The 19623-nt window shown below is 42.9% G+C and overlaps 1 protein-coding gene across 2 annotated transcripts in view; it reads left to right on the top strand.

The window, feature by feature from the left end:
• Positions 1-19623, top strand: part of Tpst1 (tyrosylprotein sulfotransferase 1) — a 60491-nt gene that overhangs the window by 2132 nt on the left and 38736 nt on the right. The gene's annotated exons all lie outside the window — the stretch shown is intronic.

The following is a 19623-nucleotide window of genomic DNA, read 5'->3' as shown; positions in this document are numbered from 1 at the left end:
CAGAATCATTTTTGTTCTCCTTGCCTTGGGTCTGGCATGTATCCTCAGGTCTCTCTCTTTCTTCATTGGCAGAAGGTTGGCTCAGGCATTGGTTGCACCCAAAGATGAGTGTGATCTGTCTGTGGGTGCTGGGAACCAAACCTAGATTGTCTGGAGCAGCAGCAAGTGTTCTTAACCACTGTGCCATCATCCCAGCTCCCCCAAAGTGATTTCTAAAAAGATTTATATATGTGTATGTATACATTTATATATATGTATGTGTGTGCACATGTGGGTCTGTTGAGGGTACATGTGCCAGTGTGTGCACAGAAGCCAGAAGAGGGCGTCTGTGGTCCTTGTGGCTGTACAGTACAGCAAATGCTTGTAACAGTAGAACCCTCTTTTTAGCTTCCAACAGGGTTCTTGACCCTTTACCTGGACTAGCATGGAAGATGGCAGGCTAAAGAATTAAGGGAAGGGGTAGGGTCATATCTCACTGTATCTACTTTACAGAAAAGCTTTCTTTCTTTTCTTTCTCTCTCTCTTTCTTTCTTTCTCTCTCTCTCTCTTTCTCTCTCTCTCTTTCTTTCTTTCTTTCTTTCTTTCTTTCTTTCTTTCTTTCTTTCTTTCTTTCTTTCAGACAGAATTTCTTTTTGTAGCCCTGGGTATCCTGGAACTTGCTCTGTAGACAGGCTGGCCTCGAACTCACAGATATCTGCCTGCTTTTGCCTCAAGAGTAATGGGATTAAAACGTGTGCCATCACCACCACCACCACTCTAGAAAAGCTTTCTGTTTATCTTCCATTTATGAATACTTGTGAGTGTGGGTGCACATGTGTATGGTCAGAGGACAGCCTTAGGTGTTGGTCCTCATCTTCTACCTTGTTTTGCCTAAAGCGAAGTCTCTTATTCCCCACCATTTATGTCGGTCTAGCTGACTGTCAGGCCTCCAGAGAGAGCCTCCTATCTCTGTCTCCCTCCCTGCTGTAGGAGCATTGAAAGTATTAGCACATACTACTGTGTCTGGCTTTATGTGAGTTCTAGGGGATCTAAACTAATATCCTCATGCTTTCGTGGCGAGCACTTTACCCCACTGAACCACTTCCCCAGCCTTTTTTTTTTGGAGGTAGGATCTCACTGTAAATTCAAGCTGTCTCTGAATTTGCTCTTACTGCCTCAGGCTCTTGAGTGCTAAAATTACAGGCATGAGCCATCACACTGAGCTATCTTTTGCTTAATGTCTGTCAGATGTACCTGTGACTGTTGCATTTGCTTGTTCACATCTTTTTTCCTCTTTCTCAGTCCTAAGGGCTTTGTAATCAAGATGAGTCTTAATGTCTGCATCCTCTACTCTGGCAGGTATCACGAATAGATTTTTAAAAAAAGATTTATTTTATTAATAGTTGTTTGTGTGTGTTTCTGTATAGGTTTGTGTAAGGCCAGAAGAAGGCATTAAATCTTCTGGAGGTGGAGTTAGAGGTGGTTGTGAGCAGCTTGATATGCTGGTCATCACACTTGGGTCCTCTGAGCTGTCTCTCCAGCCTAGAGAATTTGTTTTGAGCTGATCCTCTGGTCGTGGTGTGGAAGATCAGCTAGACAGAGACCAGACAGTACCTTCATGGAGGTCACTGCAGAACACTAGATGAAGATGGTGAGACGAGTAGAGCTCAGGGGATAGATTTGAAGATACAGAGTTATGGGGACTTGGGTATCAAATTCAGGGTCTTATGCCTCAGGCTAAGCAAGCATGCTGCTACTGATCTAAACAACACCAAAAGCCCCAAGGCTACTTCCTTCTTTCTGGCTTTGGTTACTGCCCTAGTGGTGTTCTTGTTAACCCTGTTAGGAAATGTTAGGAAAGGAACAGGTTTTGAAGGGAAAAGGAGGAACCTAGTGGTGTATATGTTCTAGAGCTCACTCTGCTTGCTGAGAGTCCCACTTCTTTCTTGTATAAGCATCCCCCGGATTTTCATAAGTCTTTGGTTAATTTTCAGAGTTCTGAGAAAGCTGGTCTTGGCTATCTGACAGTGTTCTTGTTACTTTTACAAAGAGCAGACTTTTGGAAGGTCCTACTCCACCATCCTAGAAGTGTGCAGGAGTATGTTTGTGTGTTACAGTCCTTTTGTGGACCAGCAGTTTACCACTGTGCCTTACTCTACATTTCCTGTTTGTATTGAACATCAGGTTAAACAGTGCTGAGAGACAGTTCCTGGGCATTTTGGGGGCTTTTCTAAGCTCTCTATCAATTCTCCAAATCTTTAGTCTTGATTGTTGCATTTGTGTTTGCCACTGCTTGAAGCTGTATGTAGCATTAAGTAGTTGTCTGTGAGTATTTTTAACAAATACTTTGAGGATATGAAGGGATCTCTTATTCCATTCAAACCAAGATAAGTCCTAAGCATAGAATTTTTCATTTAGCTGCTAGACAGACTATGTAGCTGCTCTTTGAGGATACCGTTTTATTGGGAGCTGCAGTTCTGTTCTGCCCCAGTCAGTGGCTGCTGGCATTCACGTTTATGGTTTTCAAGTTTTCTTCAGAGGTGGGGAAAAGGAGCCAGGCAGATTATAGTGCTCTAGAGCTCACTCTGCTTGCTGAGAGTCAGGCTTCTTCTTTCTTGTATAAACATTCCTTGGATTTTTGTAAGCCTTTGGTGAATAGTCAGAGTTCTGAGAAAGCTGATATGATCTTGATCTTCCCATCTTGTCAGTGATCCTGTACTTCCATGAAGAGCAGACTTTTGGAAGTCCCAGGATTTCTTCCTCCTGTCTCTTCTCCCATTTAAGAGAGGAAGGGGTTTATGCATTATATTTTAACACATTTGTTTAGGCCACTGCCAACTCTGAAATACCGCAGATCTGCTTTTCTGTTTTGTACTGTTATTTTTGTTCACTGACTGTTCAATATTCCTTCAGTATGTGTCCATGCCCTGCTGTACTTTGAGACTTCTTGATAGGGTCCTATGTCCTCCCGCCCCCACAGTGGGGCTGTTACCAGTCTTCTACCCTAGTGCCTTTCCTCTGTCCTGTCCTTCCCCAGCCCATGGCTGGGACTCTTCCCTAATCCTCAGGTGTCTGTTCATATCTCCTGCTTGACCTTTCTATCATCTCATCACGGAGAGCGTGTGGAGGGTGTGTTGTCTTCACTGCCTGCCAGTTCTTTGTAGGCAGGTGATGATGAGTCACACTTGTTTATGTGCTCTATGTGTTTGCCTGGAACAGAGGAGTCAGATTTTATGGCGACAACAGTCTCCATTATTTAAGATATTGTTAGTATGAATTGCTTTTATTTATTCAGTACCAAATGTAGGCCTCTCTCATGAAGTCCTCAAAAAGGTGCCAGAAAATAAAATAATAAGGCATTTCCATTTTGCTCATAAAAATTGATTGTAGTGGTTTCTGATGAGCAATTTTATGTCTGTCCTCAAGAAGATGACAGATTTCATCTGTGAGTAACTAGGCTAAAGGCAATAATTTCCCACAGCAGAAGTGGAAAACTTATTTACATGGGATGTGACTGGAATGAAGTAAACCTGGGGCTGGAGAGATGGCTCAGTGGTTAAGAGCACTGGCTTCTCTTCCAGAGGACCTGGGTTTGATTCCCAGCACACACATGGCAGTGCAAACCTCCTATAACTCCAGCTCCAGGACATCCAATGCCCTCTTCTGGCAGTCAAGGGCACTGTGCACACATGGTACACACACAGAGAAATTTTTTTTTCAAAAGATTTGTTTATTATTTATACAGTATTCTGTCTGCAGGCCAAAAGAGGGCACCAAGTCTCATTTTAGATGGTTATGAGCCACCACATGGTTGCTGGGAACTGAACTCAGGATCTTTGGAAGAGCAGCCAGTGGTCTTAACATCTAGCCATCTCTCCAGCCTCCACAGAACTCTTTTTTACAAGGGAAAAATTACACTGATTATAACAGGTAGGCCTGGAGAGATGCTCCTTTTTGATAAGCACTTGCTCTTTGGCTTAGTCACTGTTCTATTGCTGTAAAGAGATACTAAGGCAGCTCTTATGAAAGAAAGCAGTTAGTTGGGGGGCTTGCTTTCAGTTTCAGAGGGTTAATTCATTATCACCACGGCAGAAAGCATGGAGGCCTGCAAGCAGATGCTGGAACAGTAGCTGAGAGCTACATCATGATCCATAAGAGAGAGAGACTCTGGGCTTGGCCTGGGCTTTTGGAATTCAAAGCCCACCCTCAGTCACACACTTCCTTCAACAAGGCCACACCCTCTAATCCTTTTAATCCTTTCAAATAGACCACTCAACTGCTGACTAAACATTCCAATGTAGAAGCCTGTGGGGGCCATTCTCACTCAAACGACCACACTGCTTTTCCAGAAGACCTGAGTTTGGTGTCTAGCACTCCTATCAGGCAGGTCACAACTGCCAGTAACTTTACTTTTAAGGGATTTGATGCCTTTTTCTGGCTCTTGAAAGCACTTATGGATATGAGGTATGCATAAACTCAAACACACATGCATTAAAAAAAAAAAAATCCTAGCTGGGAGTGGTGATACACTCCTTTAATCCCAGGACTCAGAAGACTGAGGCAGGTGGATTTCTATGAGTTCAAGGTTAGCCATGTCTACATAGTGAGTTGTAGATCAGCCAAGGTTACATCATGAGACCCTGTCTCAAAAAAATAAATCAAAACAAAACTCAAACAAGAACAATAACCAAATCCAAAAAAGAAAGGCCCAGATACTTGGCCATTCATTTTTCTGGGCTCCATATAGATCTGTCACCTCAAGACCAGACCTAGTTCTCTATCGTTACTCTCATTTAGGTGAAAGCTGTGGAGAGTCAAAAGATGTGGGAAATGAAATGTTTCCCACTCATGAAAGTGAAGAATGCATGCATGGTTTAGGCTTTTTTCATCATTCTAAGTATATTTGAGATGATTCTCCGAGAGAAAATAGAAACAGTTTGCTTATAAAAGAGTTATAATGTCAGGAAATCTTAAATTCACTTTCATTTCTTACAATGCACATATGGCTTTTTGTTCTTGGCATCCCTAGTGTCTGCAAAACAACATAAAATAGGTTCTGGCTTGGCTAACAGTTTGCCAAGTAATGTACGAAGGAACTCATCTTCCTGTGCCTCAGTTTCTCTACATCTAAAGTTATTCTTAGAAATGTTCCTTTACTTTGGTTCCTCCTTCCAAGTTCCGCATGAACTTGAACCCAGGGACTGATACTGCATGGCAAGTGAGTGTGCCCAACCTACCTTGTCATTTCTTGCATCATGTGTACGTGATCAAAGTAAAGATTTTTGTCTTACACATCAGTGGGAGTGGGAGCTGACGTAAGCAGCTATAATAGACTAATAAATGCACAGTAGAGTAGGGGCTAGAAAGTTGGCCCAGTGGTTAAGAGCTCTTGTTGCTCTCCCGGAGGACCCAGGTTCAATTCCCAGCATCCACATATTGACTCACAACCATCTCAGTCTCCAGTTCTAGGAGATGCAGTGCCGTCTTCCGGCCTTCACAGACATGGGCTTGCATGTGGTGCATAGACATACCTGCAGGCAAACCCCTATAAGTCTGGGAGATGACTTAGTGGGTAAAGCAATTTCCATATAAGCGAGGTTTGAAATTCAGATCCTCAGAACCTAATCAGAAACCAGATAGGCGCGACAACTGTTTTTTCAGCACTTTGGAGGAAGAGGCAAGATCCCAGGAGCAAGCTGGATCCAACATCAAGAAAATGGAGAGTCATCAAGACTTTTGAATCTCCACATTCATGCATATACATGTATGCATGCAAATATCACACATGCACATGCAAAGAATCCAAACCAATGGAAGGTCAAAGGAAAAGAAGCAGAAGGTGAACTTTGTATTTCTAGCCTTTCGAAAGGTAATGAAAGGTAATGTTAGGAAAGTATTAGCTGCCTAGAGTGGTAAGTTTTAGTGAGGAAGTTTCAATGTGGCCATTCTGTGCTTTATTGAATAGCCAGGATGCATATACTGTATCATGTTGTAGTCTGTGGAGAAAGCCAAAGAGTAAAGTATTATCAGGATCTTCCAGGAACTCACAGCACACTCTAGTCTCACCACCAACATCACTAACTTCTTGGCAGTTGAAATGAATTTAAAACAAATCCGTTTCAGTCTTCAGGGCTACAGAGGTGGCTCAGTGGTTAAGAGCACATAGGATCTGAGTTCATTTCCAGCACACATGCCATGTGACTCAGTCAATTGTAACTCCGCCTCTAGGAGTTATAGGATCTTTGGGTACCCATACTTACGTGCACACACCCACACAGAGACACACATACTCATAAATAAAAATAAAAGTCCTGCTTTCAGGGAGCTCACAGTTTATTGGAAAAGCAGACAAATGAACCATCTAATGTAACAGAGCCGTGTGATAGATACTAGTTCTACAACAGTAAGGACGGTGTTGAAGGGATAAGTGGGGGTTACGCATAGATGTGGTGCTTTGCACAAGCAACTCAGGGATGGTTCAGGCACCGGCAGCATTGGGCAAGAGAGAAGGGGAGGCCAGTGCTGAAGGTGAGAGGGGTTAAAGTGACAGATAAAGGCTGGAGCTAGATCACAAAGGATTTCCCTTACATTCTAGGTATGGATCATTTTTCTGAACAGAATTGCCTACTGAAAGATTTTAAGCAGGGGAATGTTGAGTGAATTTGTGTATTGGGATGGTGAATGAACTGAGTGAAGAAAGTCAGAACTCAGGCAAGAGGCTGTGGGGTTGTTGTTATTTATTTATTTGCTATGCCACAGTATAACTATGTAGAAGTTAGAGGACAACTTGAGGGAGTTGCTTCTCTGCTTCCTTGGCTTGAACTCAGGCTGACAGGCTTGGTGCCAAGTGCCCTCACCACTGAGCCATCTTGCTGCTCCTGCTATGGATTTTGTAGTTTTGAGAATTAAAAAAAACAAAAAACAAAAAAACATGGTGATGGTGAACTAACAGCAAATAGGGCTGGAGAGATTGCTCAGCAATTAAGATAACTGCTCTTCCAGAGGATCTGGGTTCAATTCCTAGCACCCACAAGGTGACTCACAACCATCTCTTAGCCCGGTTCCAGGGGGTCCAACATTCTCTTCCAGTCTCCATGGTCACCAAGCACATAAGTGGTACACGGACACCTCCAAACACATAAAATAAAAATAAGACCCTTTGAGGATGACATCTATAATTGCATAACTTTCTCATTGCCTTCAGATTACTTTGTTTCTCTTTAACTTGTAGTTCTTTGCTTTTTGATTATTTGCTTTGTTTGATATTTGTTTTGTTTCAGATGACTGTATAGGTGTTTCCAGAAGATTTAGGAAATGATACTTCACTCCACATTTACCTGTGACTTCCTTCCTGGATCTGTCCTTCCCCACTGTTCTAGTGTCCATCATGCTGGATGATGATGGGTGTTAACAGAGATTGCAGGCTTGTGGAGTAAACTAACCACTGTGCAGTGGTCTGTCTGAGTGGACACAAGATGCTTTACCCAGTATTTTGAGGTTGCAGAAGGGGAAGTGGTTGATTTGGGGCTGGAGGATGGGAACCGAGCACCCAGAGAAGACTTCTCTGAGGAGAAAGATGTGTATAAAGGAAAAAGGGAATGACAAGGGGCCGAGCACAGGCAGTTGTTGACAAGCTGTGAAAAGTTTAAGTTATCCTGGGTGACTCCATTTTGAAATGAGGAGCCAGCTAAACCGGGAGCTGAAATCAGGTTCCAGGAAATATCACAGAATGTGCACTTGGCAGAAAACAAAGTTAACTCTCCTAGCAACAGCCTCCAGGAAATATCACAGGAAAAATACTTGATAGAAAATAGAGAAAATCTCCCTGGCAATAATCAATGAGAATAGGATGGGAAAATTCTTCCAAAGTTCCAGATGTTGTTTAGAAGAATGGCATTTATAATTATGTAGCAGGTCACCTCGTCCCTGTGGCTTTTATGCAATCCTGTAATGTCAAGGCATGAACCTCCCTGCTTGCTGTCATGGAAACCCCCTGCTTGCAGTTTTTCCCTTTAAAAACCCTGCTCACCCAGGGCTTGGGGTCCCACTTCTCTACTGCTGCGTCAGTGAGACGTGGGTCCCGAGTTCGATCGCTCTCGTAATAAAGCTCTCTTGCTCTTGCATCGAGTTGTCTCCAGGTGGTCTCTGAGGGTCCCATGATCCTGGCATAACAGCTGGAGCAGTCCTGAGAGTGGGCTCCATGGTACCAATCCTGCTTAGGAGGTAGAGGCAGGGGACAAGGAACAATATGTATAGGCACCCTGGAAGTTATTCTTTAAAAGCTCTTCCAGATCTGAATGAGGATGGGGCTCAGTTACTAGAGCATTTGCCGAGAATGCACAGAGCACTGCACGTCCATCCCCAGCATTGCAGGAGCCCTACACACCTATAATCTGCTGGGAAATACAAAGGCAGGAGGATCAGAAGTTCAAGGGATGCATGAGACTTTGTCTTAAAAAGGGAAGTGGCCAGCACCGTTGGTCCCAGCACTTGGGAAGCAGAGGCAGGCGGATCTACCTTAATTCAAGGCTAGCCTGGTCTACAGAGTGAGTCCTAGGACAGCCAGGCCTACAAAGAGAAACTATTTGATATGCTTGGTTCTGGTGGTACTGTGAAGAACCTGCAAGTGTGCTCCATTTCCTCTGCTCCCTGGTTCTTCCTTTCATAATTTCCACTCTGATTATTGTGAAAGGGTTTATTGTTGTTCTTGTTTTGTGGATTAGAAAACTATGACTCAGTGCTTTATTTATCTAATGCCAGATGACTAAGAAGCCCTATTCAGAAAAAGCTCAGCTCTCCCAACTAACTGGGCTTGTTAGCCTAACGTAGAGCTCTTTGTCTTCTCTCCTTTTTCTTGTCTAGATTAATTCTCAAGTCTATGGAGTTGGTAGAAAAGGTATAAACTTGATTGAGTGATTGAATGGAAGCAAACAGATGGAACAAATTTCCTTTTGTATGTCTGTTGTTTGTCACAGGTTATGCCTAATTGTAAACATGAGCTTGAGGAATACAGAAGAGGAATATGTCAGCAAAATCACCCATGTTATGTGCATGTATGTGCAGCTGCCCTCTAGTGCTCTTACCACAACTTCCAGACACTGTTCCCGTTTAACTTGAACTTTTAAAAGGACTTGCATTTTTAACTTGTGCCTTGTTTCCCAGAGTGTATCCTAGATTTCAGGGATAGTTCTTTATGTTTGGCCAGCCCCCTTTCCTCATGAGCATGGAGCTTACTGAAGCATGCTGCTCCCTTGTATTTTTGTTGTTTGCTCCTTGTCTTTGGGTCTAGAGCCAGCCCCCAAAGTGTTGTGACCGTGAGCTCCGATGGAGCTGATACAGCTTAGGTCTTGCAATAGTGAGCTCATAGGGTAAGTTTCTTCTGAAGTTTCTTCTGAATGGCAGAGCTGTTCAGAGTTAACCACTGGACACATCCATTGATGAATCCAGTCATGAGCTGTAGAGATTTTTCTTCATACTTAGAAGCTAGAAGCAAATGGGAGAAACTACTACAAAATGGACTTTAGGTGACAGGCTGGCATTGGCGCAGCCTTTGCCACACTGACTGAGTGGGAAGTTCATGATTGACCATGAGGAGCCAGTTAACTATTAACCATGGCTGACAAAGGAAAGAAGAGGTTTAGGGAGTTGGTACATTTTTTATTTTATCTTTACCTGGGACATTTCCCAAGCTTCTTTTTGGGCATGGAATGTGGCTACTTTCCTGATTGTAATGGCAGGATGTCTGAGCTCTGGCCATGAGTGCATATAATGACCTGTGTGTGCAGTGAGTCTTGGCATGGGCTAACTAACCACCAATCTTTGTACCTGTGTTTGTTGATTGGTTTTTTTAATACAGTTTTTTGAGATTATAATCTAATTGTATCATTTTCCTCTTTTTCTCCCTCCATATCCTCTCATGTACCCCTTCTTTACTCTTTCATACTCATGGCCCCTTTTTCTTTGATTATTGTTACTTATACATGTATATATGCATACAGATTCTTAAATATATAAACACAACCCCCTCAGTCCTTATAATGTTACTTGTATGATTGTGTCTTCAGGGTTACCATTTGGTATTGGACGACCAATTGTTGTATTTTCACTAGAGAAGATTGTTTCTCCTGTTCTCAGCACTCTTTAGTTTATTATATGGAGCAGAGGAACCCATGAGCAAGTGAGGGCCTGAGTGGGTATATGTCGTTGACACGGGCACAGCCATGTCCAGGACCCTAGCTTCAGACCTAGGGTTAGAAAATGTTAGAAATGTCAAAGCCTCCCCCCACGGAGAGGCTCAAAAGGTTGGCAAAGCTTTCCTCTAGTCCATGTATGGATATTGATAGCATGTATGAGAAATTTTTTTCTTGAATATTCATTTCAGTCTGAAAAATACTCCTCTACAGAGACTGCTCCTACTGAGGTTAGCTAAACCTTTCCCCTTGACCCGTCGGTATGCCATTCATTCTGCCTCCTTAGTCACCTCTGTAATAGCCCTGCCTCCACATTGAGTTGTGTGTAATAATTCCTCTCCTCTCTTTAACTCTATGTAAAAAACATGCTGAGCCTCCAGGGTGCTACAGTTTCTCCATCAGAAAGTTTAGTCCACCCAGTACCAGCTTTCCTTTGTTTCTGTGTGTCCGTCTTTTCTTCATTGCCACACTGCTGCCTCCAGTCAGGTCCATCCTGCGAGTTCTTAGCATAGGTTGAAGGCTCCTGAGCTTTCCTCTTTCATGTAGTTTATCTGTGCATGTCATCCTTGTTCACATGATGGTTAGGCAGCCATGTTGGTTGACTTCATGGCTATAGCTTCTCTTGGATGTCTAGGGGAGGAAATCCTACAGTTCCTTTCTGTTCCTCTGGTCTTACAATGTCTCTGCCCCCTCTTCTACACTTACTCCTTGAGCCTTAGGTTTAGGAGTTATGTTGAAGATGTTGTGTTGAGATTTATTCATTTTTATGTTACACATTTTGGTGTTTTGCCTGCATGTACTGATGAGTACTTGGTGCCCATTGAAGCCAGTAGAGAGTGTCACATCTTCTGGAATGTAGTTATAGACAATTGTGAGCTACCATGTTCTGGGATTTGAACCCAGGTTTTCTAGAAGAGCAGTCAATGTTCTTAACTACTGAGCCATCTCTTATCCGCTTGCCCCTTTTTTCTACAATCAAAACAAACAAACAAAAAACACCTACAAAAAAAAAACCAACTACACAATTCATAGGAGGATCAACAAGATGGCTCAGTGGAGACACAGGCATCAAGCCTGTCAACCTGAGTTCAAGACCAAGGAGAGAAGCAACCCCCTTAAGTTGTCCTGACTTCTACACATACACAGTGTGGCGTTTTAATTTTATGTATTTACTATGTATATATAGGAGAGGTGGATGGGCTTGTGCCATGACGTATTTGTGGAGGTTAGAGGACAATTTGCTGGAGTTGGTTCTCTTCTATTTTAATATGAGTCTTGGGGATTGAATTTAGGTTTGGCAGCAAGTACCTTTATCATGGAGTCACCTTGCAGGCCAGTCATTACTGTTTGCTCATTCTCTCTCTCTCTCTCTTTCTCTCTTTCTCTCTCTCTTTCTCATTCTCTCTTATTTCTTTATTCACTATTTTGTTTGAGACAGAATCTCATTATGTAGCCTTGACTGGCCTGGAGCTTGCTATGTATACCAGCCTGGCCTTGAACTCAGAGATCCAGTTGCTTTGGCCTCCTGAGTGCTGTGATTAAAGGTGTGTATCACCACCTCTGGCAATGTTGGTTTTACTATTATCAGTTTACCTCAAAGCCATCTCTCCATTTCAATGTTGTCTTTTTTGTTTTGTTTTTTGAGACAGGGTTTTTCTGTGTAGCCTGGACTGTCCTGGACTCCGTTTGTAGACCACGCTGGTCTTGAATTTACAGAAAACTGCCTGCCTCTGCTTTCCCAGGTGCTGGGATTACAGGGGTGTGCCGCCACACCTGGCTTCAGTGCTGTTTTTAATTAGCAGAATTACTTTGGAAATTTTGCAGAGATTTTGGGGAGTGAAGATAAAGTGCTTGCCTAACGTGAAGCCTGACAGTGTGCATGAACAATGAAAGAGGAAGCAAGAGACACCATAAAGTGAGAGCATGCTGCCATGGAGCAGTAGTTCTATTAATAGTGTTGTTATGTTTTCACAATGTTTCAGTTCTTTTTCTTTCTCCTAAGGCTAAAAATGAAACTGAACATTCTAGGATTCTATTCTGGTTCTGTTTAGCCTTAGTTCTTGCAAAGGCCACAGTTGAAAAAATACTGCTGCTACTTTTTAAAGACATTATGCAGCATTTAAGGTACCAGGAAGAGGCTTTTCTCTGTGTGTATGTGTCACATATGTGTGCATGTGTCCATTTCCCCCTGCTTGTGTAGCGTGGCAGGATGTGTAAGGGAAATGCTTAGGTCAGCATTGGCTGTACTTTTTTCTGACTTACCCAGCCTTTCACAGTTCATATGTATCTCATCATGTCCCTCCCATTAGCTTCCTTTAGTTCCTTCTCCCACCAAGCTCTCTTTTGTCTAACAAGCCCTCTTGCTTCCATGTCTTTTTTTAAGATCTATATTTGTTATTTTAATTATGTGTAGGGGCATTTGCATATGCAAGTGCCTGAAGAGGCCAGAGGTGTGAGACCCCCTGCTCAGACAGTTATAAACTGCCTAATGTGAGTGCTGGGGATAGAACTCGAGTCCTCAGGAAGAACAGTAAGATGGCTCTTAACCACTGTTAACCATCTCTCCAGCCCTTGCCATGTTTGTTTGTTTGTTTTTCCTTTTTTTTTTCAGTGTGTTTATGTGTGTTTGCATGTGTGTGCATGTGAGTATGTGTGTGGAGGCCTGGACTCAATGATGTTTTTCTCACTCTCTCTACTTTATTGAGGCAAGGTCTCTCGCTGAACCAGGAGCTCACTGATTTGGCTAGTCCGAACTGGCCAGCTTGCCCTGCTTTCTCAAGTGCTGGGATTAGAGGCAGCTACCACACCTGCCCAATTTTTTAATGTGGATTCCACGGATCCAAACTCTGGTTCTCACACTTGCCTGGCAAGTGCCTTATCCATTGAACTATATACCCAGCCCCATGCTTTCTTCCTCTCTTCCCCCCTGCTGCTGCCTCCTCCTCCTCTTCTTCTTCTTTAAAGATTTATTTATTTATTTATATGTATACAATGTTCTGCTTACATGTGTGCCTTTGTGCCAGAAGAGGGCATCAGATTACATTAGACCTGGTTGTGAGCCACCTTGTAGTTGCTGGGCATTGAACTTAGGACCTCTGGAAGGGCAGACAGTACTCTTAACCGCTGAGCCATCTCTCCAGCCCCCACCAGTCTCTTTGTGCTTTTTTCTGAAAGGGCTATTTGCCAGGGGTGTGAAAGGAATCCCAACAAGGTATGAGTAGTATACAGTGAGCACTGGCCCTCTGCTGAGCCTGCTGTGGTAGAGGCGCTGTGGAGAACAAATCCTTGGCTTTTAGGTTTCAAGCATCCTTTGGAGTAAGTGTTGTATGTAATATAAAGTGCAAAGGGACATTTGAAGGATTGGTGAGGCCTAGAGATGTGCTGAGGAGAATATACTGCTTGAGTGTTGGCTTGTTCATCTGTGAAGTGGGTGATCCAGAGGCCCCTTCCAACTTTAGAAACATCCAAAGAGGAAGTCAAGCTTTACAAAGTAGTGAAAAGCAAGAAGATGTTTTTGTAGAAGTCAAAGACCCCCTTCTTGGAATTATTTATTTATTTATTTATTTATTTATTTTTGTTAAGCTAGCTAACATGCCCAGGTGGTCCTTCTGTCCTTAACAGAATTAGGGACATTCAGTTGGTGATAGGCTCATGGACTATAGGTTGTGCAGCAGTCAGATGTGGGGTCAGAAAGATCTATGTTCTGAGAGCATATTGGAGAAGCTGCTGGCATGTCAGCATGCTCACAACTGGTAGTTGAGGTGCTTCAGTGGAAAGTTGGTGATGCTATAAGATACTGTAGATATCAGCCTTGTTAATATTTTCTTTTCTTTGTGCTATGAATTCCATGTGTAGCTAAGGACAGCCTTGAAGCTAAGGATGGCTTTGAATTCCTCATTTTCCTGCCTCACTCTTCTAAGTCCTGGGATAGTAGGCATGCCCACCTTGGTTGGTTTTTTTCTTCTCCTCTTCTTCTTCTTCTTCTTCTTCTTCTTCTTCTTCTTCTTCTTCTTCTTCTTCTTCTTCTTCTTCTTCTTCTTCTTCTTTTTAACCTTTTTTCTTTTTTTTAAGACAGGGTTTTTCTGTGTAGTCCTGGCTGTCCAGGAACTCTGTAGACCAAGAGCTGGGAGTAAAGGCATGTGCCACCACCGCCTGGTGTACCTTGTGATTTTTGGTGGGCTTGTACTTTTTTATTTTTGATTTCAGAGGGGCAGCTAGTTGTTTGTTTTTGTTTTACAACTGAGTGGTTTTTTTCCCTCTCCTGGAAATGGAAGCCAAGGCCTTGTGTGTGCTAGGCATACACTGTCGCTGAGTCACATCCCAGCCTCTAGTTGACTCTTACTGCTAAGTTAATTTTGAAGGACATTGAGTCGTCTGTCAGCTACTGAATTCTGACAGATGTCAAAAGTTAGCAAGTTAAACCAGGCAGTGGTGGCACATGCCTTTAATCCTGGCACTTGGAAGCAGAGGCAGGTGAATCTCTGTGAGTTCAAAGCCACCCTGGTCTACAGAGTGAGCTCCAGGACAGTCAGTGCTACACAGAGAAATCCTGTCTCAAATAGAATAAAATAAAAATAAAAAGTTAGCAAGTTAAGTGTAATTTAATATATGAAATAGTATAAGTTTTTATCAAAGAACCCTTGCTAGTTCAGAACAATTTGTTATTTTTCTACTTCTCTGCTCTCCTGTAGTGAGCTTATACAAGTCCTAAAACAAATAGAGTGCATTAGAAAACCACTCCTGTGCAGTCCAAAGATAAACCACTTATTATTAGAGCTTAGAAGCTCTGTTGTTTTGCTGAGTGAGCTGAGTGTGCTTTTTCCAGATTTCAGTTATTTTGAAATTTTCATTGAAGAGTTTGTAAAGTAGACAGTACAAGAGCTTTTCTCCCCGTAGGGTCATTTCTCTGTCAATATCAGAAAAATCTATCATTCAGTTCATTTATTGCCGTTGAACCCATGCCACTAAGTTCTGTTTGATCGGAAACATTATCTCGTAATTGGAGAATCTAGGGCCGTGGCCTCCTAATTGAGATCTACCTTCTTGTTTTCCATGAGAAGCATTGTGATTTCCCTCAGATTTCCCTTCATTGAAAAGAAAAACAAAAAACAGGAGCTGTAGGGATGGCTCAGTCATTATGAGCACATTCTGCTCTTGCACCCATGTTGGGCAGCTCTAACAGCTCCATAATAACTCTAGCTCCAGAGGATCCAGCACCCTCATCTGGACCCCGTCAGCACCTGCACTCATATGCACACACACAATTCACCTAATTAGTAATAAAAATGATCTTTAAAAAGAACCAAAACTTACATATAGTAAGACTGACCTTTTTTTTTCTACACAGTTCTTTGACTTGTTTGAAATAGGGTCTTACATAGCCAAGGCTGGCCTTTAATTTCTGATCCTCCTGTTTCCACCTCCTAAGTGCAGGGATTGCAGGGACTGCAGGCCATGCCACCATGCTGGATTTACTTGGTGCTGGGCATGGAACCCAGGGCTTCACACATGCTAGGCAAGCACTCTCCCAAGTTTTGTCTGTACAGTACACATGTGGCCTGGCATGTATTGGGAGGCCAGGTGGCTACTTCTGGTGTCATTTCTCTGGTGCCATCCACCTTTTTTTAGCCAACCAGGTTAGGCAGGCTGCCTGTCTATATCCCTATGCTAGGATTGCATACAAATGCTGTGTGTTTGTGCACTGCTTTTTAAATGTGTGTGTATACATATGTATATACAAACAAGTGTATGTGGAGGTCAAAGAAAACACTGGAAGTTGGTTGTTTCTACTGTGGCTCTAAGGCTTGCACGGCAGGTGCCTTTACCTGCTTAGCTATCTCTACCCTCTCCCCGTGCCATCACATAGATTCTGAGGGTGGAAATGTGGTGCTAATGCTTCCAAGGCAAACACTTTGCCCACTGAACCATCCCTCCAGCCCTTTGTCTTTAAAAGGTTCCCTTGAATGCCCTCCAGCATGGCACATGAATGCTGGGTTGCAGCCTCTTGCTATTTCCAAAAAAAAACCTCATTCTTTGGACAGTCTGTCTTTCTGTTAGTCATTTTAGGTTGACATCATTCTAATAGCTTTATAGTTCTGAAACTTCAAACTGTAAGTCCTCCTACTTTATTCTTTGTCAAGGTTGTTTTAGCTGAATGAGATTTTATAAACCTAAATTTGATCAAGGGACTCCTTGCTTAAATGTCTTTTAAATCAGTCACATTTAATTATGTTGCACAATTTCACATCCCTAGCCTGCATTATAGGGTCTGTAGCCCAGCCCAAGTGGTTTCATTTCTTCTGAATGTACCTACTTGCTCCCTGCCTTGTAACTACATTGGCCTTCTCTGACTTCTGGACAGCTTTCAGTCGCCTTCTCAGTATGGGCTCCTGTGCTTGGCATGCCCTTCACTTCACACCCCTAACTCCTACTCCCGCTTCAGATCCTAGCCCGGGTGCCACTTTAAAAGACTGATTCGAGGGATGGCTTTAGTAATGTACTTGCCTAGCAAGCACAAGAATGTGAATTTGATCTCCAGTAAAACACACTTAGTGTGGTGGTGCATGCTTGTGATCCCACTGCTGGACAGGTAGAGATGGGTCTCATTTACCAGCATGGCATAAATGGTGACTTCCGGGCCAGTGGGAATCCCTGTCTTAAAAGAGGTGGGTGGTGTTTCAGAGGATGACTGTAGGTGTACTTTTTGGGGCTACTTTATTGGATACCACCTTTCCAACCCTTATTCCACACTAATCCTTTCCAATTCCCCAACAGTAGGTAGATCGGGGGAGGGGGGAAGGGGCCATGGACCTCTTTAGACTACTTTCCTCCTGATTAGGGGCATCAGGTTCCTGGGATTAAAACAAAAACATATTCACATAACATAACAGGGTTTTTAAGAAACTAAGATTTGGGCTGGAGAGATAGCTCAGAGGTTAGGCATACTGGCTGTTCTTCCCAAGGTCCTGAGTTCAAATGCAACCACATGGTGGTTCATAACCATCTATAGTGAGATCTGGTGCCCTCTTCTGGCATGTGCAGGCAAAGTGCTGTATAAATAATAAATCTTCAAAAACAGAGAAGAGAAAGAAAGAAAAAGAACCAAGATTCTCACTACAGATGACACCCAAAGTTGACCTCTGTTCTCCACACATAAGTATACATTCACATACATCTGACACACACACAGAAAGAGAGACAGAGACAGAGCGAAGGGGTACAGAGAGGTTTCTATTTAAAATACTGATTTGGGGACTGGAGGGAGATGACTAAGCGTATTTGCTGTTGCTCTTCCAGACAACCTGAGTTTGCTTCCCAGCACATATTTCAGGTGGCTCTAGTCCAGAGACTCCCATACCTTTTCTGACTTCCACAGCCACTGAAATCATATGCACACACACACACACACACACACACACACAGAGAGAGAGAGAGAGAGAGAGAGAGAGAGAAATATAAGCATTGAGTTGAGACCTCTGGTGCCTGCTGGTTGTTTGGCCCTTTGGTTCTTGTATTTTTATTTGATGTCCTGCTATCCTCAATTGTCAATTATGTCCTCACTGCATCTATTGGGTGAAACAGACTCCCAGCTCTATAAACTGCCCACCCCTTCTAGTTTGGGAAGGTCCCCCCTCCTTAAAATATAGTTCTAATTTCATTAACCAGAATGTTACTGTCCTAGGGTTGCATGTTAATTCTGTTTTCTGTTACTTGGTCCTGTTGCCATTGTTTTTTCTTCCCACATGCTCCCTTTTAAATTGAATCCCAGGATAACATCTTAAGTGTGCCTTCCATATAATGGATACCATGTTGTACTAAAACTTTTAATGCTGTATTGTCACCAATTATCTTAATTGATGCTTTTTCTTCATAGTCTTTTTTAAAATTAAGCCAATCTTTTAATCTCAATCTGTTCTTCAGAATTCTTGATTGAAGTTTTGTGCAATGCCTGACGGAATAGTATGGGCTCAGATACATCAAATGGATTAATATGTGAATAAACAAAAGCCAGATATGGGTTGGTATAGCTCACTGAGACTATTAAAATTTTTAGTTATATATTCATTTTTAGAAAACAGCTGTGTTGAGGTGTGATTTGTTGCCATAATACCCATTGTTAGCAAACAATTCAGTGATTTTATTAGATTTTATAGTTGTGCAACTGTGACAACAGTCCAGTCACAAAAGTTTTCATCTTCTGTGGGAAGAAAGTCCCACATCTATGCTGGCAGTTGTCCTTGCTTCTGCAGTCTGCTCTGTCTCTGTAAGCCTGCCGGGTGTGTGCACCGTATCCATGTGTGTGGCTAATTGAGTTAGAAGGCCGCTATTCTATAGGTTTGTGAACGGCTTTAAGGCGCGCCTGTACTTGGGTAGCATGTGTGTTCTTGTCTTCGTTGCCTTCTAAGATGGTTTCTAGGTGTTGCCTCTCTGTCTGCTTGCTTAGTGGCAGAAGTCAGCTAGTTGAACAGGGCTCAGCTTACAGCTTAGCCATGCACTGCTCCACCAGATCTGGCTACGAGCAGGGGAGCTGTCAAGCTCAGGCTGTCTGTGTATCTAGCGCTCTTCTTTGCCTTCCCTTCCTCTTCTGCTCCCTTTTCCTTCTTCCCCTTCCCCTGTCCTTCTTTAATTTTTTCAGGCAGGGTATCACACTAGTCCAGCCTGACCTAGAGATCAGTATATGTAGCTCAGGCTTGCACCAGACTCACAGTATTCTCTGGGCTTGATATTTCTGAGTACTGGGATTATAAATCTGAGCCATACAAGCTTTGCCTGGATGGTTCCTCACTCTTTTGTGCCTGAGTTGTCCAGCCAGTATTGCAGTTTCAGCCTGATAGAGTTGTTCACCTTCTTGTTCAGCTTGACAGTGCGCCTGGGCATGTACTTTGTTCACCACCTCAAATTTAGGAAGCTCCCCTCCACTTCAGAGCAAAAGCTGCCAGTGCTGTCCTGCTGCCTATGGTACCTACTGAGTTGGAAGATGGCAGAATTACAGACTGCAGTTCTGACTGCAGCTTTTACAGCTTTCAATTGTAAATGTTCTTAGGTTGTTTCAGTCCTTATTTCCAGAGCACTTAAAGGCACACTTATTAATCAAGCTTTATAATTGGTTTGGGGATGAGATGGGAAGGGCTTGGCTACATTGTCACTAGGCCAGAGCTGGAAGTCCTGACTCAGAATATATCCTTTTTTTTTTTTTAAAAGATTGATTTATTTAGTCTTGTTTTATGTGTAGGTGTTTTGTCTGCCTATATGCATATATACCATCTGTGTACCTTGCACCCATGGAAGCTGGAAGAAGGCATCAGATCCCCTGGAACTGGAGTTACAGATGATTATTAGCCAGCATGTGGGTGCTGGGAATCGGACTGAGGTCTTCTGCAAGAGCAACAAGCACTGAGTCATTTCCCCAGCCCCTCAGAATGTATTCTTTCTCTAGTATATCCAATCATTTCTC

This window comes from Meriones unguiculatus, chromosome 4 (assembly GCF_030254825.1).
Source record: "Meriones unguiculatus strain TT.TT164.6M chromosome 4, Bangor_MerUng_6.1, whole genome shotgun sequence".
In the NCBI taxonomy this organism is placed as follows: Eukaryota; Metazoa; Chordata; class Mammalia; order Rodentia; family Muridae; genus Meriones; species Meriones unguiculatus.
Note: the sequence above shows the minus strand (reverse complement) of the source record. Positions and strands in the feature narration are given on the sequence as shown.